Here is a 598-nt window from a genome sequence, read left to right on the forward strand (position 1 = left end):
GCTGGGGGGTGCCCCCCCCCCCCCCCCCCGCTTGCCCAATTGGATTTGGAACTGGTTTGGCCTTGAAAAAGATTGTGGTAGGCTTTTATCAGTATGTTTGCCCAATATGGGCCATGTGTTTTATAGTTATGATCAGTGTTGGCTACATTTAACCAGTTTCATAGCTGGTCTATTACTGAGCACATGCTGCTTTTGGCAGCAGTTTAATGATAGGCAGTGTATTTAATGAGGTTTTCTTGTATGCAAATAAAAGATGAGGTGCTTCCCCCCCATGATGATGGGAAGAAAATACTTCATCTTCTGGTTGAGTAAATATGGTAGTTGGCTTTACAGGAGGAAGGATGCAAGAAATAGATTTAGGAACATTCTGAAGAGATTCTTGATAGTGTTTTTGCTACATGTGCGGTATCGCAGAGTACATAATAATTTAGGGTGGTATCTTGGTCTTATTGGCACTTACAAGGAATGTCAGTGGTTTTGCCACTCATGAGTAATGATGTAGCAATCCAATAATTTAGCCGATAAAATGTTTGTATAACGCCACATTGTGTATTCCATATAAAATACATATGTTTCCAAAGCGGAACAATAGCTATAT

This window comes from Alligator sinensis, unplaced genomic scaffold (genome assembly GCF_000455745.1).
Source record: "Alligator sinensis unplaced genomic scaffold, ASM45574v1 scaffold1139_1, whole genome shotgun sequence".
NCBI lineage: Eukaryota > Metazoa > Chordata > Crocodylia > Alligatoridae > Alligator > Alligator sinensis.